Source organism: Pyrgilauda ruficollis, unplaced genomic scaffold, assembly GCF_017590135.1.
Source record: "Pyrgilauda ruficollis isolate IOZ18807 unplaced genomic scaffold, ASM1759013v1 scaffold2, whole genome shotgun sequence".
Lineage (NCBI taxonomy): Eukaryota > Metazoa > Chordata > Aves > Passeriformes > Passeridae > Pyrgilauda > Pyrgilauda ruficollis.
In genome coordinates this window covers 17,887,464-17,912,006 of record NW_024519206.1, presented here as the reverse complement: position 1 = coordinate 17,912,006, position 24,543 = coordinate 17,887,464, and the positions used below count along the sequence as shown (strand labels likewise).

Sequence of the window (24,543 nt, the reverse complement as noted above, 5' to 3'; positions counted from 1 at the left end):
TATGTGCAAAACATGGACTGAAACAAGTCAGCAAAGGCCACAAAGGTGATAAAAGAACTGAAAGATCTCATATATGAGAGGCTGAGATTCCAAGGACCGTTCAGTTTGGAGAAGGCTCAGGGCAGGTCTCGTCGGTATATATAAACAACAGATGGGAGACAATAATGAAGACACTCTTCCCATTTGTGCCCAGCAAAAGGACAGGAGTCAATGGGCACAAATTGAAGTACAGGGAACTCCATGTGAAAGTAAGAAAATTACTTTTTTCCCTCTCCCTACTGTGAGGGTGGTCACACCTGGAACAGGTTACCAAGAGAGGTTGTGGCATCTGCATCCAAGCCTGGTGGACATAGCTCTGAGCAACATGCTTGAGCATGGCAGTGGACTAAGCAATCTCCAGAGATTCTTTCCAGCCTCAGCCATTCCATGATTACTTCCAATCAAGTTAAACAGAACAGCTGAAAGAACTACAGTTCAAGAAGAAAATACTCAAAAGCAGAAAAACTTAAGACAGATGTAATTCTAGGCTTTGCAGCATAATGCTTAAATCCTACAGATGCACATGTTTATTTACTTTTTATGTTACACATAACTGTACAACCTGTGTAGTCTGTGAAGAAGAGATTTCATGGGGTTCTTCACTTTCAACAGGGAGTTAGTTATACACACATAACCCAAACCAGAATTTGGCTGTAGATGTTTTCTATCACTCAGATTTTATTAAATATCTTACCACTGAGTATAGTTTCCACTATGACTACAGTAAGTAAGCAGATCCAATTACAGATGTTCTCTTTTAAAAATCCTATTTGAAAGGAACATGGTGTAAAGCATTAATTGAAATTATGTTCCTTTCCACAAGAACAGTGCTTCCTGAGAAATGGTTATATTAGCCAACTAACATTGAAGAGACACAATTACTGTGTTGCTCTGTGACTCTAAATCAAAATAGTATTCTTTTTTAACTCACATCAGCATCCAAAAGCAAAGGACCAAAACTGGAAATGTTTATTCATTGTTGTAACTGAAGTCAACAAATTGAATTACTGAATTGATAGCATGACAATATCCCCGGTAAATATGCATAAACTTATCTGTAAACTCTTGAAAGGAGAAGTTTTTTAAATGACAAAAAGTCACACGCAGTCAATTTATTTAGGTAAATAAATTCCTAAGAACCTAATGGACCAATTAAGTGATTAACTGAATTCAATGCATCAAATACCAACTTGGGTGCCTACTCTCATACAAGCTGTTTTAAAAACACTGCTCTTAAAGAAACCAAACAAACAGAGAGAAAAAAGAAGTTTGAGCCTTTTTTTAAAATGCTTTTGAGCACCAAAATGACACTCAAGCTGGCAAGAAAACAAGGGGAAACTTTCATTCTGTTTTCTATATGCAAATTACAGAAGATAATCCTCAAAGTCTAGCTAGAAAGCTTCAAAATGAAACAAGCCCACTGAACAAGCTTTCTAAAATACCAATTTTTGTTATTAATTTTAAGATGTCAGTCAAATGGATTGTAATAGGAAATACATTTTTCCATCCTTCATTTACAATACTCTGTTAGAACATCTGAGGCCAATTCACAACCCTCTACAGGGATATGACATTTGCCAAGAGAAAAAACCCCAACTCTGCAGGAACAAGCCAACAAGGTTTCCCCTGAAGCTTCCTGTTGGGATTTGTAGCCTTAAAAGGAAAAAAGGCTTTTTTTATGTTGGTCCTCAGCTTGCCAAACAAAGAGCCCTCGGGTGTGCTTTGTATCTGCCATTGCATTCGCTCAGGGATTCTGTGTGGCTTTCTCTTGCTATCTTCCAGCAGATCCAGCTCGGCTGTTTTCATCTCCTGGCATCATTCAAACACTCTATCATGCTATTTGCTTAACCCAGAACTCCCAGAGCCCCCAGGAGCCCAAGCTCTGAAGGAAAGTTCAAGCTCCAGAAGATACTGCAGAAGCAAGGCATACCACCTCTGCCCAATACTTCTACAGGTCCAGATAAGCTGGAGGTGAGAAGGGGGGCACCTCTGCTTGACCAGACTTTTTCCAAAGCCATGGAGGGAGTCATCCATGAGGATAACCTCCACAAATAAGCAAAGAACCTATGGGATCATGCAGTTCCTGCCTTGGGGAATAAAAAAGCAACTATCACCTGAATTTTCAAGTCCACAGTAACAGAAATACCTTTGAATTTCATGTAGCACGAAATTCAGTAGCACTGATAGCAGACAAATTCCTCTTAAACCTGAACAATTTGGTTTTACACTTCAAGACAACAAGTTTAATTGCTACTACTGTTTTACACTGAAGAGAAGCTCCCTTAGGTACTAAGCCTAATAAAAAGGAGCCCACCACATACTTGCCCACAGTCATTAATTTTGAGCACTGAAAACTGCTCACTGCTTTCTCATGGTGGAAAAGGGCCATGCAGAGGAAATTCAAATGCCCAGATAATTCATAAAAATACTATATAATAGGTTATATTTAAGCATGGCTACATAAAGTAAGCAAGATTAAACAGTATGGCAAAGAGAAGAAGTGAAGTACAAACATATTTTCCCTTACAACACCAAATGGAAGTCACATTCATTTAAGCAAATATTTTTCTATATTGATAGAAGCCAAATACGTGGGGTAAACTGCTGCACTTTTTTTTCTGTTTGCTTCATATAAAATCACACAGAAAATTTGTGTTCCCATAACACTAACAACAAAGTGCTCTTTGCTATTTTACAAGCTGTTTGTAATGAACATTTTAGCTCTCTCAAAAGGTGAAGAATAAATCAGCCAGCCTCTTTATGCATGTCCTATGAGGATACATATCCTCAGTAAAAACAAATTTCACTAGCCTTAGTCAGCAAGCTGCAGTGGTATGTGGCCAAACTATGACACACACCAAAAACTTAGAGGCTTGTTAACTGGTAGCAAGATACAACAGAATATGCCCACTGAAAACTACCCAAATTTCCCAAATGGCCTTTGATTAGCTTTCCTTTTTGAACAAGAACTTGATGCTTCACATTATATCTGCGCACATTATTTTCTCCTTCCTCCCTGAATTCTAAACGTTTTTCTTACATTTACTTCTTCTGAGATTCAGTAGTGACAGTTTCTTCTTTACACTCCTACATATATTTTGCACAAGCTGTTAAACAGAATTAGTCCATGCGCCTCTTTCACATTTCTCCTGTGCTCTGAAGGAACATAATACACAGACTTCTGAGAAATCCCAGCTTTGACCTTTACCACCTAGCTACTACGTGTGCAAACATGGTTTGCCAGGCTGAAGAAAGATCTTGTGCACTGTAGTCATGCAGACCCTCCAAATGGCCACAAGAAACATTTATCAGGTGTAAACAGGTCCCAGGTGGCTGGCAGTCATTGGGGTATGAACACAGCATTTGGAAGACAAGTTGAACATGCCAAGTGTAAACTCTATGCTGCCTTTAGCTACCATGACACTCCTTACAAACAGATAACCACAAAAACATTGACTGGTATCATTTCACAGTTTGCACTCTGCACATACAGTAACCCAGGTTAGTTCTAAAGGATACCGTCAGCAAGAGGGCTGGCTGGGACTTGTACCTAAATACAGAAAGAGATTATTTATTTACCTTGAGCATAAAGGTACTCACTCCTCAAATTTCATGACAAGTCTTTATTGCAAATTTCCCCTTATCATTCAAAATCAGCATGAACAAGTTAGAATCACCTAGAGAGGTGTTCTTCACAGACATGGCAAAACAGAAAGATTGATGTAAGCGAATTCCCTCCACCTCCCCAAAAAAGGCAAAATTACACCCTGATAATTCTTTCAGTTGGAGTTCACTAATTATCTTTTAGTTGGAAAGAGAAACAACCAGTTTTGTGGTAACAATCACTAGCCTTAATGTTTGATTTTTTAAAAATAAAATAAAAATACCAGAAGAGATACTAGGAAGAAAGCAAAGTGAAGCACTAAAACTGTCAAATTCTGGGAGATGAAATAATACAAGTCCAAACATCCTTCCTTCACCATGTGGTAGGACCACATGGCAGCAGGAGCAAAATCATCATGTGCAGTATCTGAAGCCCCTGCCACAGAACAGAAAGAAAAAAAAAAAAAAAAAAAAAAAAAAGGTGGATAATAAAGAATAAACCTATTATGCAAGTGCTGATATGTTTAAATCTGGAGGCACACTAGCACTTCCGGCAGAGCTTTCTGCCAAGTACAGAATCCTTGGGGAAAACGGCTTAATCCCCAGCAATGACGCAGTGTGAGAAGCCTATCTGGGACATACTTAATGCCGTCCTCCACACGGAGGGTGCACTTCCAGGAATAAAGAGTTAGTCACCATGTCTACCTCCACCACTCATCCCCTCATCTTTTGCATATCCTGCTCTGCAGAGACAGGCATTCACACCTCCAGGATGCTGCTAAGTCACGCAGGGACACGGCATGCAGGGAACTGCTTTTCTAAAGAAAAGGCCTGCAAATACAATGGACATCCCACTAGGATTTCTTTTTTCTCTTGGATTCCCACAGGTGGTTTTGCTACACCCCGTTCCTGAATGGAAGCACCAATCTGCTTCTGTACACCTTCTCATGAAGGTCAGAAAGGGGCAGAGAGCATCTTCTTGCATATACCGAGACTCAAGGGAGTCATATGAAACAGGCAAATAATTAAAATGGTTTAAAATCACACAGAATTATTGAAGTTGGAAAAGACCTCTCAGATCATCAAGTCCAACCATTAACCTGGCCACATCCATGTCCATCCCTAAAGCATGTCCACAAGTGCCACATCCACATGCCTTTTGAACACTTCCAGGGATGGTGATTCCACCACTTCCCTGGCAGCCTGTTCCAATGCCTGGAACACCACTTCAGTGAAGAACATTTTCCTACTATCCAGTCTAAACTTCCCCTGGTGCAATGAGGACATCTTCTCTGGTCCTGTCACTTGCTACCTGGAAGAAAACAAGGAGTCCCTTAGGTATAGATTTATCTCCAAGTTATAGGAAACCCTTTTTTCCCATTTTTCCCCCTTACGTTTCTCTGTGGAATTGTGATTTATGCTGAATTCTGTAAACATTTCTTGTTAGCTCACTTCCAAAGCTCATCTCAGAGTGGGATAAGATCACATGCAACAATCCCATGAAGCAAAGAAATGAGTCATCAGTCTGAAAGTTAAGGAACAGACAAAATTGTAGATTCAGACCAAGGTAAGCATTGTGATGAATGAAACACCAGTTCTAAATTACATCTCTGGAGAGAGCAGTCTAGAACAGCAACTCATAAACAGACTTACCTAAAACAGCATAAAAAAGTATATATAGGGTCACCAGTAGGATACTTAAGATAAAAACTCCATGGAATTCAAGGAAGAGGGAAAATCTCCCTGAAAAATGCTTGAAACAGCTGAAGAAATTCAATTACAGCAGCAAACACTTCTGTAACTAAGTTGGTCAAGTTTGTGTCCTGTGTTTTTACAGGCAGGCATGAAGACTATGGACTATGAAAATGTCCTTTTCAACAAAGTAAGTAGTTTAATTTTCAGTGAACTCTATTAATTTTATTTCTACTAAAAGCAGTACAATTTTCCACAAAGAAGAAAAAATAGGCAATACTGCAAATGCTCTCTCATTTTGAGTACAAGTGGTTTCTTCTTTGACTAAACAAAGAGCACTCAAAAAATTAGAGTATGTCTCATGAACCACACTGACAAAAAAGGCTCAAAATCTGTTTATGTGATTTTGCTGGTCTATATGCAAGTAATCTAAGTAATAAGCTTAGATTTCTACCACAGCAACTGAGAGCAAAGCATGTCCCCAGAGATCTATAGCCTGATTAGTGATGATAAGCTGAGATAGCACAGCCCCAGCTGCTCAATATTACAGAAAAAAAAAAAAAAAAAAAGAGGTGGGCAGGTTCAGAGAAAGCTGCACATATTGGTTTCATTCCTATTAACAATTTACCCCTACTATCTCACTCACCCACTCCCTCTTCACCAAAGCATGAAATGACAGTTGCTTAGATTTAAGCTGTTCAATATTCAGTTTACTGTCATCACAGATTACAAAATAAATGAACAAAATGCCACCATTGCACACAGCAATTCCCAAATATCATGCCAGCCCTGTGAATCTTCAGATGTTCTGCTCTCCTCCTGAACTCTTCTGCTCTGTCTCCACTTAACCAGCCACAGCACCAATACTGAGCTGCAGCCACAGCTCCTCCTCCTTCCCTGCTCCAAGGCAGCACTGAGGATCACTGTGCGTGCAGATTTGCCCCCAGTCTTTCACCTGCACCTGTACCTGAGCATTGCCTCCCATTAATTTCTCTTCCCCACACAATGACTCTGTTGGCTCAAGTGCACCATTCACAAATTTAAATTGTGGTGGTTCTCTCCCCACCAACACTTCAGCCCAGCCATGCTGCAACATCCTGTGCACTGACTGCATCATTTGGGCACAGTGAACACGCTCCAAGTGTCTGGCTGAGAAGGGTGAGGACCTCATCAAGGAAAGTAATACCGAAAATGTATTAAGAGGATGAGTGCTCAAAACGGGGCAGTGTAATTTAAAAACTTCCAACATATACTAGAATGTCCCAAGGATGGAATACTACTAAATTTTTACATTGATAAATCCAAACACATGATTCAACAGCTTAATAGGATGATAATTTTGAAGATAATAAAGACTACATCCCTTCTTCTCCAATCTGGACCAGCTTCTTCACTTACTGATTTTTTAAGGAAGCTCAGCTCCCATCTCTATTTCATGGCTGCTAATTAGCTTATTTCTCATTTTAAGTATTTACAGCTTGGGAGTTGAAAAAGCAATGGGATAAGTGACAAGCAGAAGGAATCAAAACTGGCTGTGCAGGATAACCACTCCAGGAGCTGGACCGCTTAACCTGCAGGCAGGATGGAAAGCAGCTTGGGAATGTCTCCTTCCTGCTCATGAAAACACAAGGGCCTGTGACTTCCCACCAGACTGCAGCTGCATCACACCTACCATGCAGTGACTCAGAGCACCCCTGCCACACACACAATTAAGTTCTGTCAAGCCACCACTGACCACCTCTAGTGCACAGCACATGGCACGCTTTAATTTAGCATTAGCAAAATACCAACAGCCCCTGGAGAGACTTGGATTTAATTCTACCTCAAAAATATGTTCACTGTACTAGAAGCAAAGTAGCACCAATGAATAATAATTACTAACTGTCAGCTCTTTGAATATTTTCATATCTGTACTGAAAGTCTTGGAAAGGATGGCTCCTCTACCCCAACATGAATGGCAGAAACAGTATTTTCTCTGAAAAGAAAGACCACATCAGATTGCAGATGTTAACTCTACATTTCATTTCTAAACAGTCCAGATCCTGAAAGCAGAAGAAACAAGAATACAGTATGTAAAACTGCACTCAAATGTTTTCAGTAGCCTAGCAAAATCCTATTGCACACATTTTTGTGAGTTAAGAAACAGATCTGCTGTGAGGCACAGCATGTATTTCATGGCAACAGAACAGACTCATGTTTCTGCTTCCTGGGAAGTCACTGCTATGTAAAAGGATATGACTGGCTCCACAGGTCAAGGTAAAATTTACTGTCCTGAAACAGGCTGAAAATGGAAAACAGGTGTAGCAGTTGAAACACACAGAGCTATCAGAAGGGGTTGAAGAGCAGGATACATCAACACCAATTTATCAATTTAAATACCACAGGAGATGCTTTTCTTCTCCATCTGACAACTTCACTTTTTGCTTTCCATTTTCCTTGCTTTTCAGCCCTTTGGAAACCTCACTCACAAGGGAGAAGATGTCACATTTCCCCTGGAACAAAATTGGCTTATGACACATTGTACAATTCCAAAAATACATCACACATTAATTTGACATACTCCTGTCATCAAGATCTTAATTTCTAATATCTTCTTTTCCAGATAACTATTAGAAAATTTATCTGCCTCAGCTACCTAACTTGTAACACTTTAGGAGGCAAAGTGTCTTCTTGCTCATCCAGAAGTCCTTCACTGGAAGATTCACAAATCTCCGGGGAAGGTCTGCTTGAATCTCTTCTTGAACATACAGTGTTCTCACTCTAGCAAGCGACTGCTAGCGAGCTGCTTTTCTCAGCCAACACTCTGTATTTTAATTCCTATATTTCCTTCACTAATTTCCCCCCTCTGCTTCTGTGCATTAATTTCTACTTTTTGTTCCTATCAACTCTTTCCTTTCACTTTATTTTGCTCTCCAGACCTGTGTGTCCCTCTTTACCACCAGACTACCATGCGTGCTACAGGCTATCTCAAATTCTGCAAAGGAGTACAGTCATGATTTCTGTGCAATACCCAACAAGCTTGGGAGTGTGTCTGGCAACTGTTCAAACTGTTCAGGTAGAACCCTAAAATTTAAGTGGGACATTTTCTGTAAAATAGATGTGCTTCTGCTACATAAACTTTATGCCCTCTTACCTTCTCTAGAATTACAGCTGCTCCACTCTTGATTGTAAAAAGGCAGGAACAGACAGAGATACGATATATACACATGCTGAAATGCTTTATAATGTCTTTTGATGGACAATTAACTGTAGTCTGTGAATCAAAGAACTGTAAGAGATCTACCTCTCACAATCTGTGACCTTTCTGGTTAGGAGTTATACACCAGCTCAGGTAAGTTGCCATTCCATCTTCACAAAAGACCTTACCAGGTTAAATACTACATATCTGTTGCAGATAGCAGAATAATTATATGCACACACAAATCAGGTGATGTAGTGCTATGTATTTTTCACAGAATGTCCAAAAGCCCCATTCCCTGGTTTCAGAGTTTAATGATAAACAATGTGAGTGGGCTACAAAAACCAGAGATCCACCCCAAAGTGGATACTGATGTTGCTGACATCAAACTTGTCTCTCTAAATCAGCCCTAAATTCAAGTATAAAAAGGATACTTCACAGTATAAATACTGATAACTATTTTTCACAGCCTTCAATACACAATCATTTGCACTTGTGAAAGACAATTACAAAACCTTACTCTGACTTTATGCATCACCAAACCAAAAGAGTAAATGTGATGTACCCATGTACTCCCTTTGCACTGCTCTCTGTGACTGCAGAGAGTCTGGGAGAAAGGCAAACCAATATTGATAAATTAAAGATCTCCTTTCTGTGTCCTATCCCACTGTTTTTGGTTTAATTTCTTCTTTGTCTCATCATCAAAAATTAGAGTACCATTTACTGTCACGAAGCTGTCCTGGACATAAAGGAAAAGCAAAGTTCTTATTTTTGAACCAAATTCCTTAGATGGGAGCATTGCTCAAGCAAAAGCAACCCGGCTGGGCTGTGTAAGAGGGTAGGAGGCAGGGGACAGAATCTTAATATTTTTGGATGCATGTTTAGGAAAGAAAAAGCAAAGACAGATGCTGTTAGCTGCAGAGGACACCTGAGAAGTCGCTCCCCAGCACTCCACACATGAGCCAAGCCTGATCTTACTTTTCCTTCCCACATACCTGGGCAAGCAGCCCAGCTAAAAGCACACAGCACCAGGAGACTCTGCTCTGAATGTTCTCTTTACACCACATACGTTAGCCAACTTGACCAAAAACAGCCATCAATTCTACCCAGAACCAAAAAAACCCCACCCAACCAGAGCCAAAGCACCACTGCCAAGCTGGAGAAAATGACCCTGACTTGGGGAGCAGCTCTGGCAGAAGCAGAGGGGGAAAGAGTGGAAGATGTCTTCTTCTGTTCAAACATACTCTTAGTCATGTCTTTGTCAGTAACTATTGTTTTTCTGCCAAGTTTGCATAATCCTTTGCACAACAAGGTATGTTTAGCACACAATCTTATAAAAATACTTTTTTTTTTTTTTTTTAAAGAAACTATTTCTGCAGCCATGAAATCTAAAAACCTTCAGATTACAGATTTTACTCTGGCCCACTTCATTACACACCTCATGTGCAAACTTATTACAGGAAAACATTACCTAATTAAATTTATTATTCTTTGTGGGCCTGTTTTGTTAACTTAGTTAATTAAAAATTTCTCAATTTATGTAATTTATCATGGCATGACCATTGTTAATGAAGCTCACAAAAGATACTGTTGGATAAATTCATGCAAAGGAGATGAAGCAGAGCAGAATGAAGGATTATGTTCTCAGACTTGTGAAGCAAAGAAGCCTGAAATAAATGGAAGTTGTGAGTGTTTGGAGCAGACAGTGCATTTATTGTAATTATTTCAGGCTACATGCTGATTGGAAAAGATTAACATAAATGGGAGCTGCTATTGCAGATGTTTCTATTCTTGCTAGGAAATCCCTTGAATATAAGAAGCACAAAATAAAAATGTGAAGAAGCTGTACTACAGAATTATAACTTTTTTCCTATTATTTTTTCTGTAATGGACATACCAGAAAAAACATAAATAAAGCTGTTAATCCTTCAGGACTTGAAGGAAAAACATCTCTTTTCTCTGCTAACATGATAAAACCTCCAGATGTCACCTGACTACCCAGCAATGAACGCTTTACACATTCCCTCCTCCCTTCCAGAAGTGCCCTTAAACTGTATGGCACCCAGGTCACTCCAGAGGCTACATGGCCTACAGCTATAACCACAGTCAGTGAAATAAAATCCACAGTAATTAACAGCATTTAAGATCCTTGTTCCTCCATTCACAGCAGCAAATTGGATACATAAATAATTCACATGTAATTCTGATATTTCCGACTTCCTTTCTATATTAACCAATGGCAAAATTTCCATTCAGTCTGGAAAAAAAATAGACAGAACTCTTCTTTTGAAAATTTTCCAAAATTTAGAAGTAGATAAAAATACCCAATGACAGTCCTGGAGGTGTGCATAGTACATGTCATTCTATCTTCTGCTCACCTTCCTCACGTCTCATAATTTGTTTCCTTGTCTCCCAAGGATCCCAAGAAACAGACACCAAGAATTAAAGTAAATGACTCAGGACAGGGCTTTTTGACTGCAACTTCAACCTGCCCAGGTTGCTGCAACACCTTTACAAATAAGTATTATAAAACTATTCAAGCTCTTTGGTTATTTGTGGACCAGCTGCATGAAGTATCCTCCACACTGGCAAAGATCAGCACGAGTCAAAGATACTGTGTCAGTACAGTATGGGCCTGACCATTATTTCCTGAGGTTCTGCACTAACCATGAAGCAAAAGGATCATATGGGCCCATCCATACACCAAGGTACATCTCCTTTACACTATATTTCACAGTCACAGGGTACTCAGCCACACCACCACAGGTCAGTACCCAGAGCTTCCCTAGAGCCAGAGGGGCTCCTCGGACCTGTGCTTCCTCTGTACTGGATGATGCTAGGAACATGTCAGACCCAAACACAGTTTTCTTGGCCCAGAAGAAACACCCTCTGCTGCCTGGGACTCACTCTTGTGCAAGATCAGGGTCCACCAAGATACCCCAGGGTGCTGGACACCACTGCTGTCAACCCTGCTAGCAGATGGCCCTGGCTCTTTCCCAAAGGAGATCAGGCTGTTGAGGAGGATGGTTGCATGTTGGCCAGTGGCTTGAATGCTGCCAGGAACCAGAACCCCACTGAGCACGTTTTTCTCACAGCACAGACACTGCCGTGGCACCCAGCTATGACAGTTTCAGTGACAAACTCCACTGACAGCACAGCACATCTCATACTCCAAATCTGTCCCTCTTTTTCAATGTTATGAAACAGTATCATCGACTGCAGCTCAGGTGCAGCTTTAAAGTAAAATGTACTAGAACAAAAACAACAGCCCTGTCTAACATTTACACAGCGACTTTCAGCGGAGTGGATCTCATGGGATTTCTTAAGCCTTTCCAAGCCAACCATATAATGCCACAAGTTTTCACAAGTGTAGCTAAGGGCAGAGTTTGGGTGTCCATACATATGACTTCTTCGATTCACTACCAGCTGGAAGGGATCAAACACTGACAGAAACACAGAAGCAATTCTACGTAACCACACTGCAGAGGAATGAAAGCATGGCCAGCGGCAGAGGGAGTTCACCACAACTGCTGGGCTTTGAAAAAGGAGGGAAAAAAAATGCTGCTTCCTCAATACCGTAGGGGGGCAACAGAAATTCTACCCTATTTGCAGGGGAGAGTGAGGGATTTATGGGCACAATTACATATTCTGCAAATCACTTCCAAAGGACTGCCCTTGCAAGACTGAAGTGAGATCCCAATCTCCCCAGACTAACTAACTAACAGGGCTCAGCAGGAATGAAATGCATTGTATGACTGTCACTTCTATAATTTTGAGCAGAATCTTGTTTTAGTAGTCTGTCAGATGACAAGGGTAGATACGAATTCAATAGATGATACTAAAGTCCCAGAAACAGTTATTTCAAGTATTTTTATATTGCAAGTTAGGAACAATACCTCACTTCCCATCTGGAAATAACCTGTGTTCAAATCAGTACAAATGACATCCATTCTCAAGGTGTTTTCATTATGATTTTGCATAAGTCTGTAAAAAATTGAGACAGCATGCACATTATGGACATAAATCTACTATGCTTTACACCCACATAAATCAAAGCAATTCCACCAAGCTCAGACACAGGTTTATTTGAAATCTTTAAATATGAGCGATTTTCAAGCAAAAAAAGAAAAATAAATCCACAATACTGACACTTCCAAACTAAATACCAATCTAATCACAACCTCTGTACAACCCCAGTCTCAGGTCTGAACCTAAGCACATTCCTGTGGTTTCTTCTTCTCAAAAAATCCAGCTTCTTCCCCACCAGCTCCAGCAAGGGTACAGGAAGGCTAGCTCCAGGCACCTGCACTGAAAGACTTGTTGCCCTGCTCATGCAACTCTTAGCCCACATAAAGCATCAAGGTGGTGCCTTGGAAGAGTCCTGTGATACCTCAAAGAGAGGGCAAACAGCTTTTTCTGAGAGCAGCAGCAGTGAAAATGGAAGACAGCAGGATAAAAAGAAAGCTCTAGAAAGTTTAGGAACTGTAAAGATTCTCATTAGTATCAAAATATTTTCAAGGAAAATTACACAGAATTTACTTTTTATTAACTTATTACAGGTCTATGTTATAATAAAATATCTTTCCCCCCTTGTTTGGGAAACACAGAGATTTTTTTACTTGTTTAAGCATTCTTAAGACTCTTCTGTCACCTGAGAACACTTTACCTTCTTATTTAGAAGGACCATTTTCCCCTGAGAAAGGAAAAGAACGATTCACCTCCCATTTCAGACCTCCTAAGCCTCTTCTAGGAATTTTTTTCTTTGTTGTACCAACATCTTTCCTGGACTTTGTTCTTTAAAGATCACTTTGGTTCAGAGGAAAACTAGAACAAGGTTTTAAAAGTACTGGGGAAGCAAAAGAAAACAAAGAAGAAATGCCTGGCAAGTTAGAAAATGTTGCAAACCCATATTGCAAAAGTCACATGGGGACTCCTTTCCACCCAGCGCTGAGAACACTGAAATCTCATCTATCCATTTCACCCCTACGCCATGCCAATCATTAAGGAAAAGGAATTGAGCCCTTTTGCTCAGTACAGTTTTGGAAAAGCCCTCCTGTAGTCCTCAATCACAACCTCATTGAAGGCCTCATGTAAACAACAGCAATTAAAAACAGTCTTACTTACACTGACAATATTCATGTTAACAGTCAAACTGGTATTTTAGAGAGCAGTAAGTGTAACTGAAAAACTTGCCATCATTCCTTTTTCACCCTGGACGAGCAATCCAACCTATAAAGAATCTCCTTTACTCCAAACTTTTGTAGAAAAGCTCAGCACTTGAACAAACTTTTAAGGGATGCCCATCACTGCTGACAGCTGTGAGGCCAGAGACTGAGCTCCTGTCTGAGATACCTCCCTGGATGCATTAGGAGCTCTGTGACTTGGCCTTTGCACCAGGGCTCATGTCTCAGCCTTGACAAATCCTCATGACCTGTGCATGTCCAAAACACTCGTTTTCTCAGGGCCCAGCAAAATGCCCCCATTGGGGCTGCCAGGAAAGCAGCTGTAGGCTTAGCAAGGACATGATGTAGCATTAGTGGCGTGTTTTATCTTTTACCTTTCACCAGAAGTACAAACCTTAAAGGAAACGTCCCTGCACGTGCTGATTACTCTGCCTTTCATCTCTTCAGATGAGCCTTCTTACAGGGGTATTTTATCTGGCACATCCCTGCCAGCTCTTTATAGACATCACTTCCCTCTCATTCCATTTTCCCTAAATCCTGACACGCAAACCCAAGCTGAAGAACACCAACCCCGTCACATATGAATTAGTAATGACAGCAGCCGGTGCTTTTGCTTAGTCTGTTTGGGAGTTTTTTTTCTGTAGGGGCAAGGAAATCAAGTTCACCCTTCAAATGAACCAAGGTTCAAATCCCTCATGAAAAATTAAAGGCTTTCACCATTATGGGGAGCTACAGCACAGCACAGTGTTTACTTTGCTTGCTGCCACAACCATTGAATACCCATGTTCTCCTTATGGCATCTGAAGAATACAGTGTTTCCCTCTAACCTGAAGGAGCACAGACAACGGCACAGGAAACAGGTTTCAGAAGGTTTACACAGATGGGTTTTTTCTTTTTTCCCATTCTGGTGTGAAAATGTTGGGAAGAATGTAATAATTATATTGTATTTGTTTTGTAAGTGAAAATACAGATCACTTGCTTTTAATTTCCTCTTTCCAGGTTCATCCTTTATTTAGTAGGAACTATAAAAATTCATTTGAAAAAGTAATATATTCAAGACTAATAAAGTTCAAGTGCAAAATATTTTTAGAGGCAGCTTAGGTACAACTATTAAGCTGTCAAATAAAACCATCTAGTCTAAGTTATACCGGAAAAGGGTCAAAGTTTATGGCTAATTTCTCAGATTGAAACTGTTTCCAGGAGCAACACTTCCATGCCAAATGCTGCTAGGTAATTCCAAGAACACTCAGGTGTATGAGTAACAACAGTGAATCTGAATAATATCAATGTTAGCAAGAGGCTCACCTCTCACCAATCTCCAATTTTCACTACCACAAACTTTCTACCTCTGCAGTCAGGCTACCTCTGCATCAACTGACCACAACAAGCTCAGTATCTGTAATTAAAAACAAATATGGTTGGGTTTTTTTTTCCTATATGGAAATACTGAAGTGCACTTCCCCGATAGCTGATCCTTAAAAATTCAGTTTTTCTCTGTCTGCTGTGGTATTTAAAGTCACTAAAATGTCACCCTGTCAGTGCCCTTTACCTGCAAGTGGCTGGTCCAAAATGCAGAAACAAGGTGGGAAGGGCTGAGACCAAATGCTTTTAAAGTCACATTAACTCCTCATACACACATCACATCTACATTTACAAAACTGTCAATTCTACTTCAATACTGATATTTAATAAATTCAACAGTCAAACCCCTAGCCTTACATACTTTTAGAAGAAAGGCAACAATACACCTTTAAAAAAATAATTTGAGGAAACTTTGGACGCATAGGAAATGGAAGAGGCTACTTGGAGCAGCCAAGTGAATGGAAAAACACACGAGGCCACAGAATCAGCCCTCAGCCCACCAATGCTTTACATTAATGAAGAACTGCTCTGCAAGCCAGATAAAATGATAACATTTTAGTCTCCCTTTGCAAAAGCCCAAGCATTTACTCGGTATTCAAAGCTGCACTCCATGGCTTCAAGAATCAGAATTTAAAACTAGCAGTCTTAGCTCACTGATTAAGTATTGCTGCAATGAAACAAGACACACTAACTCCAGTCAACAAGACTCCTTTTGGGATCCCACAAGACTCCTTTTGGGACCCCACAGAACCTGCTCTGCAAGCCCACAGCAAGGGGAAAATAAAGGACCTGTGCAACTTCACTCACCTTATGTTTTTCTAATGATTTCCCAGTTAATTCAAATGCCCATAAGCTTTTTAAATCCACTTACTTATCATCAAAGCATTGCCTGCCAAGTCATGCATGCCACAGTGAAAAAAAAACCACTAAGATGACAGTGCATGGAGCTGACACTGCATAGAGATTGTTTGTCTCAGGAAAGTTCTTTGGAGAACAGATAGGGTCCGTACTTTTATACAAACTAATCCTGAAAGTAATGTAAAACATATTTTATTGCATCTGACCTGTCGTCAGATTTCACCTCAAGAAAGATCCCTAGCATGACAGCTTTTTACATGGTAAAAATAAATACACATCTGTGAGCTGAAATCAGTGACAAAGGTGTAATAGCAAATATCCCTTATGGCAAGCTTGTGAGAAAGGGCTGTTCTGAAAACAAAGCCTGAATACAAGAGGGTACATCAATTATTGCTGCACAAACCAGACTGAAAAAACAGCACACAGCTGATATATCCATAGTTGTTCACACAGCATAACAATGGGAAGGGCTGAGATGGCATTAGACAACACAACAGCATGCATTTCAATTTTTAACAGATTCATGCCATTTTTTTCTTTTTTCCTACAACCAAGGGAAGTTGCAATGCTACTGACATTGCACAGTTGACTGTTGCTTTTCAGTGTGTTAAAAAAAACCTACTACCATTAAGTAATTGGTTGGCCTCTGTCCATTTCATTCCACACTGCTGCCTCGCCTCACATTTGTTTAAAGAATAGAGAAAAAATTGTTGAAAGTGTGGCAGATAGTGGAAAAAAAACCCAAACTGTTAAGCTTGACTTGTTCAAATTAGGTGGTATTTGTACAGATGGAGCACCTGCCATGACTGGCAAGAAGAACAGTCCTGTCGCTTTGCAAGAAACATTTTTGGATCGAAAGTTATTGAAATACCATTTGTATCCATCAGGATTGTTTCCTGAGCCAAAGATTTAGGTTTCTTGCATGTCTAAATCCTGTCAAGTCCTACTCTAGCAAAATAAGTATTTATAGAATCACAGAATCATTTAGGTTAGAAAAGATCTTTGAGTCCAACTGTTAACTCAGCACTGCCAAGTCCACCACTAAACCATGTCCCTAAGTGCCTTATCTATACATCTTCCAAACACCTACAGGGATGGTGACTCAAACACCTGTTCCAGTGCTTGATAACCCTTTCTGTCAAGAAATTATTCTTAACACCCACTATGCATCAGAGATGCCAATATGTATACCAAGTAATTGATGAAAGTGATGAGCAGAATACAAATTAAATGTTTTCTGACAAAGGGCACAACGTGTGAAAGACTCTGGAAAGAGAAAATGACCATACATTTTCTGAGCAAAAATTATTAACCTTTCAATGAGAACAGTCTTGCTTATAACCAAGAAGGGATCACAAATCTGGTGTACAGAGACATGACATGCCAGCTCTGCAGCCTCAAAACATACAGGAAAAGAAAGGATTACCTGGATTGCATGCTGTCATCCATGTGCTGCTTTTCAGTCGAAGCTGAGATGTTCTTACTCTATTTGAACTGTGGGCTTTGGTTATATGCAGTGTGTTAGAAGTAACAACTAAAGATCTAAGAAATACTGTGATCTGAAGTTCGAGGAGTTATTTCACTCTAAGTTAGAAGAGCCTAGAAACCAAAATTCCCCACTTGTATCTCATTTTATAACATGATATAGACCATTCCTTTGCAAAAGGTTTCAGTTTGAAATCTCTCAGCTTTGAAAAAGAGATGTCCTTGCAGCAGCAGAGTAAAAATTGGTACTCCCACCTGAAGAACAGGACCAGGAACACCCAGAGAACAACAAAGCTGAAAATGAGTACTTAGAAGCAGATCTCCTCTGATACAAGCCTTCCCTTTTAGTGCTTGTGCAAACTGGGACTGACACACATTCATAAACAGTAATACTCTATTACAAACTTTGTTAAAAATAGACTGTTTAAAAGTCACCAATTCTCATCTCAATGACTTGGTGTCAACAAAGCTGAAAACAAGGGCAAAAAGGACGCTTAGAAACACTACCACGCTATTTGAAGGTTGCAATGGCAGAATTAGCCTGTTAACTTCATTTTAGGAGAAAAGAATTAAGGGCCACTCTCTTGACATTTATAACAATAATTACATTTAATAAAATGTAAGAATTCAAGATAAATTTTAAAGACCATCTGCAGTACATCTAGGGAAAAAAAACCCAACACAACCAACCACCAACTCTAACAAGATTTATTATAAAGACTGACCCCTGGATTTACCAACTTCCAGCCTTACAAACAGTCAGTCTCCTGCTGTTGAGGACCTTTCCTCTTCTGCAACTCCTATTGATTTCACAATTTTTGCTCCTGGCAAATGCAATTTTTTTTCCATAGATGGAGGTAATTATAACAGAACATCAACATTTCCAAATAAATCTTCAGCATGAAAAAAAGCACTACAGAAGTATTTTAGAAGTGTATAAGGAAAGGCTGAGGTTTTTTCTTTTTTTTTTTTTTTTTAATAAAAGAATATGTAGAAAACAATGTACAAAAACCGCTATATGAAGAATAAAAAATAAAAATAATTGAAATGGAAGTCTAAAGAGATTGTTCCTATTTTCATTTCCAAACACAAATTACAAACAGGTTAAAAAGTCAAGAATTAAAACACTAATAACGTATATTTATTTTCATTTTAATGGTAATAAGATGAAGTTTCATCACTAAGACATATAACCACCATTGCTCGCTTAACCATATATGACCTAACAGGCAATTTCATACAAAATTTTAGTTGCAGCTCCTTTTTTAAAGAGGAAGAACCATTTGTCTCTGCTTTTAAAGGTGAGGGAGTTCTAGCAGGAACTCAACATTGTTGACCCAGTGCTTTTCCTTTTCTTTTAATTACCATGCCTTTACAATGCCAAGCACCATGGATTTATTTTCACATCCAAAGGCTTCACCCTTTTGCTGCAAATTATTCACAAGCACAGAAACATGTATACTGTGTAAGCATTACAAGAATATTTTGCATGAAGAAATTCTGCCAAAACAATACACATTTGTAATCTACATGAGGTAAACAGCCTTCACATGCTTTTCGTGTGTCCCACTAACTCCCAGTGCAAACATTTGTAATGAAATGATGAATACTTATGATCTTTATGTACAAAGTATCTTTAGTGATTACAGTTGCAGAAGTGCATCACCCAATTTTGGTAAACTGCAAAAAATACTCCATTTAAAAGCAATGTTTGGTGGAGGAAGCAACTTTGACAGAAGTAAATGACAGCACCATTGCAACTAACAACATCCACAAAGGAAGCCCCTTAACAGAGCCCAACACCTAAGACACGCTGTCTGTAAAAGCACATACCCTATTAACTGAGGTTGTGCATCCAGATGATGAAGTGGGAACTTGAAGTGACCCCCCAGGAGGACACTGTGTGCCATACTTCCACAATTTGGGTAAACATTGGCTGTTATGCAAGCACCACAATACAGAGGCAATATTTTTCAACTGAATACTACATAGAAATCTTAAGTCCATCCCCTCACCCTTTGGTTGCTTCCTGTCCACCTTCTACTTTCTTTATGCATTGTTTCCCTTTCCTAACATTTTAAAATTCTGTTCATCTATCCTTTTACTGTTACTTGAGAACTGGACTTCTCATTTATTGTTCCTTAAATAATTAAATAGTGTCCATTTGCTTTCCTGCTTCCAGGCCAGAGGAGCATCACATTTATGTATTGTCACTCACTTCCATCCTTTTCATTTTTTCTTATTAGCGTACCTTTATAGTACTATTTGGCAAGCAGAGGTTAACATTTTTCTTCTTCACAAAGGATAAGTTAGCAGCTTTATGAAACTGCTATTAATGAAGTGCCAAATTAATTTCAAACACACACACCAGCTAGCTGAAAAGCAGAGGTAAACCTTAATCAAGCACATCAAGATCTGTAGTGGTAATTTTCATCTCTGTTTAAGTAAAAAGTCCAATTATCCAGATCAATGTATCTCTGAAAAGGCTTTTTACCAGTCCCATTTCCTCAAGAGGCATTTTTTATCTCCTTTCTGTCAGTGGAGCTGAGATACAAAAAGCCAAATTCAATTCCTCAGCAAGGCTTCTAGTCCCACTGAAATCAACCAACACATCTTTTCTGAAGGCCCATGGCAGGGCTATGACAAACCCATGGCACAGCACAGAGCCAGAGGGCTATGGTACAGCCCAGATCACCTCATCTTCAAGAGTCAAACTACTCAGATCAGCCACTACTTTCTCCCTCTTGTCATCTACTTCTCCGCTGTTTTGTGGGCATCAGGCCTTCCTCATCTGTTCCCATTTGTCTACCTCTCTTTTTTCCATCACTACAAAAGTTCATACCCTCCAGAGAAAGAAACACCATTTAAATTCAGCAACTGTTGCCTTTTCCTTGCTGATGGAAAACAGAACTCAGGAGCAGGGATGATCCTTATGGAAAGGACTTCCCCATGTCCATTGCAGAAGTCAGTCAGAAATACTCCCGTTTTTTAAAAAGATGTGCTTGGTGAAGGAACTCAGTGGAACATTTAAATATCCAGGGAGAGGAATAAAAGGTATTTTGTTGTTTGGTAACAGTAAGCATTGTGATTACATTTCCAAGTTCAAACTAAGCGTGTAAAGCAAAGCCAGCCCTGGATACAGGTGCTGATGGGGATAAGCAGTGCAGGTCATCAGTGCAATACAGACACAGGCACCAGTCACCCACAGAAACCCCCATGAAGCAGGATCATGCATCTTTAAGCATTGTGAACTAATGACATCCTCCTCCACAGTGAGTTCCACAGCAACTGTTTATCTGATGCTCTGATGAAGCAGTGAGTAAAACCAATACCACATCACACTCCTTTTCCCCCTGGGATGCACCCACAAGTCTGCTGTACATCCAGACTAACAAACCACGCCAGAATGACGGAAGCACAGAAACTACTTATGAAAAGAGCTGGACTGAAACTAGAAGCAGAGATTAAATTCACCAAAACATCTCTAAATTTGATGCTACTTCACCCACAGCACGCTGGATTTAAGACTAGAAGATATACCTTGTTCATCCATGTATTCACAGGCTGTAATCCCTTTAAAAATACTTATTGAAGGTGCTGAGAAATTCCTAAATCCTTTCTGCTTGTACTTTCAGTAGACATACTGGCATTTGATTCATACCAGTACTGAAGTGCCCTATCAAAATTGCACTTTCTGGAGGTTACTTTTAGTAAATAAAGTATCAATTTAAAAATGCTTGGCCAAACAAGCCAAGGGAAATGCTACATATTCTATGAACTCAAGTAATTTATTCTTGGCTCAAAATAACATAATTTTGAAATAAGGTTTTGTTTAACATTATTATAAGTTTCTAAATTGCTTCACAAGAGTCTTCTCTAAGCTTATGAAGAAAGCTTACTGAATGAGGCAAAATTAGGGGCATTATTTTGCTAGCCACAGAACACTAATTTAATTTGCATTCTCTAATGAGTGCTGATCCAAGGACCAGGCATGCAGATGACAACAAGGACAGTAGTTACATGCAAATCCTGTAAGTCATTACCAATGCAGTATTCCACTCTGAGAGGAAGTACTTTCCTTAGTTCATCTTCTGATTAACTGAAGTGGCAACAAGATATATTTCTACCCATATTCCTTCTTGTTTAAATCATCCACTTCATTAAAAAGTTTAAAATCTTCCTGCCAGTGAGCCATGTATCCCTTGTGCTACTCACATAAATATTCCTAGTGAAGTGACAGGAAATATCCTTAAAAACAAGACTCAGAAGCACCTTATTATTTAACTGAGCATCTAAAGGTGCTTTTGAAATGAAGCAATACATTTTCTCTGGCTTTAGACACTTGAGTTAGCACTTCTGAATACAGCTGAATTTTATAAATTCCAGTTCTCTTGCTGGGAGGATATTTCTTGAGCTGACATATCATGCACTTGCTCTGTTACTCTAGTTACTCTAATGCTGTTTCAGTGTGAGCAGGAAGAATTTCCTGCCTCCCAAAAGATTTGAAATACAGATCCATAAAGCACATGGAGAAGACAAATCACACCTGTACCCTTAAGTCTTGCTATTCCATTTATATACAGCAAAGCTCTCATGGACTTTATTAGCTCAGGACTGGATCCAGAGCACAGACTTATATGCCTATTAAATGACACTTCTCTTTCAATTAATCTCACATTTGAGGCACATTGATTCTTGATAGTTGCAGGTACAATCCTCATTCACTCAGGCCCTGATCTCCAAGAGACTCAGCAGCTTCAGCCTGCCCTAAGGCAACTGGAAACTACAATCACACAGGAGCTCGTTTTGGCTGGACTGAAGTCAGCGCAAATTTTACAGCAAACCTCAGGGATGGCAAGATCAGGGTTCAGTGACCCAGCCAGCAAGAGCTGAATAAATGCAAGAGATCCAGACTTAACCTCACATTCTTCTCTTGCCAAAGGCCAAATCATCTTATTGGTGCCAATGGGCACAACCCTACACGGTGCTGCATGCTGGAAGCACATTCTTCTCTTGCCAAAGGCCAAATCATCTTATTGGTGCACGGTGCTGCATGCTGGAACTCTCTGACCATGGGCCTGATCCTGCTATCTTGAGCCATCGGAATACTACCTGTAGAAGTAATCCCACAGAAATCCAGGCAACCTGCACAAGTAAGGGCTGCTGCAATCACAGTTATAATTAATTCTGAGCAATTTTACTATTTAGAAACTAGACTAGAAAATTAGACTCTGAACGTAGCAAAGGTTTTGCAAATTTAGTTCATTCTACAGCTTCTTTTCTTTCCCTTTAAGCCAAACTAGGAGCTTATACTTTTAAATTAAATTACTAAGAATAATATCAATAGGTAAGCCATATGAACACTGTGGTGCTCTATATCAAAGCGCTCAAGCTACTGCTGTCAGTAGGGCGTGACAGACACCTTCCAGTTTAAACCTACAAATTATTAGACAGGTTACCATAAGAAGAAATTTTTGACAGGTCTTTTCAACACTCAGAAAAGGCTACCCCAGTCAGAGTTTTCAGCTTGAGGAAGGGTTCTTTTCCTTTCCTTACCAAACCTGTAACATTTTCTCATGGCTATTATATTTTAGTTAATTCCAATAATCTCAAAAGCTTTAGCTTATTCTGTCATTTTCATATCTATGTAAGTAATTCTAGAATTACTTCTTTCAGGAGAACACTAAATGTTGTTTGCCCAGTTCTTATTCCGATTCTTTAGGTGGTTGGTCTACTTATGCTTTTCAAGTTGTTCGGCTGTTTTCATTCTGTAATTACACCATTTCTGCTGTCTAGGGACAATCAGAAAGATGGCACGATAACCTGCAGCCTCAATCACTTTTACATTTTCTAACTGATACTCTAAAATCTCCTAATTTTTGAAGGCAGAAGCAAAGACGGAAAGAAGAATTCTCGCTGGCACATCTGAGGCATTTTCCAAATTTTTGGCCAGGGAAATTCTGGACGTGTAGCTCGCCAGAAAGGCGAGAGAAGAGCCCGCGATTCCCACAGACACACAGTACCCAGTACCCGCTTGCTGCAAGAGATCACCACATTTCTGTGCGAGGTGGCGACCGTGCCCCGCTCGCAGCGCCGGGTGGCACGGAGACCCCCGCGGCCGCCGGACCCCTGAACCCCCGTTCCTGTCCCGGGCCGGGGGCACCCCGCACCCCGTCACAGCCCCCCGGGGCAGCTCCAGCGCCACCCGCTACGGTTCCGCCCGGTGCCTCCGCGGGCGGCGGGGGCGTCGCAGCTCACCTGGGCGCAGCAGGCACCGCCGCTGTCCTGCAGCCCGGCTGCCGCCCGCCGCTGCCATTTGTTGCTCGCGTTCCGAGGGAGATGCCCTCTTCCCCCCTCCCCCCGCATCGCGGCCACCGCCGCCCGAACCGTAGCAACTGGTCCTGATAGGTCTCAAAAGTGGAAAAATCCTACGGCAACACACACGGCGTCTTCCCTCCCGTCCCCGCCTCCGCCGCCCACTTTCCCCGGCAGCCCCGCTCGGCTCCCCGGCCGCCGCCCGCACGCTGAGCAGCGCGACCGACCTCCGGCAGCCCGCCCGCACACGGCCGGGCACGGCAGCGCCCGGGCGCCCCGGGAACACACACGGATGGGAGGGGCGCTTTATTTTCCACCCCTTTTTCTGATGTTGCTCCGGTACGGGATCCGGGGCCGCGGGTCTCAAATCCCTCGTTTGCTCCCAAACGAGAGGGTGTCAGCCCCCTTCCCAGAGCCTCCGCCTCTGGATTCCCTCCCCATCTCCCGCTGCCTCGGCGGAATCCCGACCCCGTCAGCCCCCAGGACTCACGGACACCGGAGGTTCGCCAGCACGGGCTGGGGGAGGGGGCATCGCCGGTGGCCCTCGCCGATCGCTGCCGGGCAAGGTGGCACGGCACGGCGGCAGCCCCTCGGAGGCAGCAGCGCTGATCGCCTTCCACCCGCTCCCTCCCCGTCAAGTTTCCTCCCGGCGCTGCCGCCCCCCACCCAGTGCATCCGCGGGGCGCCGCAACTCACATCGCGGCGCCTTCCCGCAAAACTTCTCGGCGTGTGGCCCCGGCGGCTCCGCTCCGCTCCGCTCGGCGCAACAGGCAGCGCTGCTCACCTGGCGCGGGGCCGCCGCGCCATGGGAGCGCCGGGCGGAGCCTG

The 24,543-nt window shown here is 41.1% G+C and overlaps 1 protein-coding gene across 3 annotated transcripts in view; it reads right to left on the bottom strand.

The window, feature by feature from the left end:
• The window catches only part of LRRC3B (leucine rich repeat containing 3B), a 44,437-nt gene extending 19,899 nt beyond the window's left edge, over positions 1-24,538 (bottom strand). Inside the window, exon 1 of one of the 3 annotated variants that reach the window (XM_041466422.1) lies at positions 24,412-24,538. The gene's annotated coding sequence lies outside the window, so the exon portion shown is untranslated. Of the gene's footprint in view, positions 1-12,408; positions 12,428-23,658; positions 23,811-24,411 lie in introns of those variants that run through there. The other 2 variants (XM_041466424.1, XM_041466425.1) reach the window with 2 other exon arrangements.
• Between the last annotated feature and the right edge of the window lie 5 nt (positions 24,539-24,543).